Here is a 261-nt window from a genome sequence, read left to right as displayed (position 1 = left end):
CAGAATATCACCATTCTCCCCCTGCTTGATTGCATACTAAGCTAAAACAGATGCTTTGATGTCAAGCTTTACAGAACCACCGTCTGTTTCTTCATGTATAATCATGACACAGCCCCTGCTGCAGCGGAATAACAAGTACTGCATCACGATCTGACACACCTGTCGAGCTACCTCTCGACCCACTTCTGTTGAGGACCTGACTACCTTCATGTGTCATCTCCTTGACCATGAGCCCTTCCCCATCCGCACCGAGTGCCCTCT

This window comes from Brassica oleracea, chromosome C8 (genome assembly GCF_000695525.1).
Source record: "Brassica oleracea var. oleracea cultivar TO1000 chromosome C8, BOL, whole genome shotgun sequence".
NCBI lineage: Eukaryota > Viridiplantae > Streptophyta > Magnoliopsida > Brassicales > Brassicaceae > Brassica > Brassica oleracea.
The sequence above is the reverse complement of the archived record's forward strand: the minus strand, read 5'-3'. Positions refer to the sequence as shown.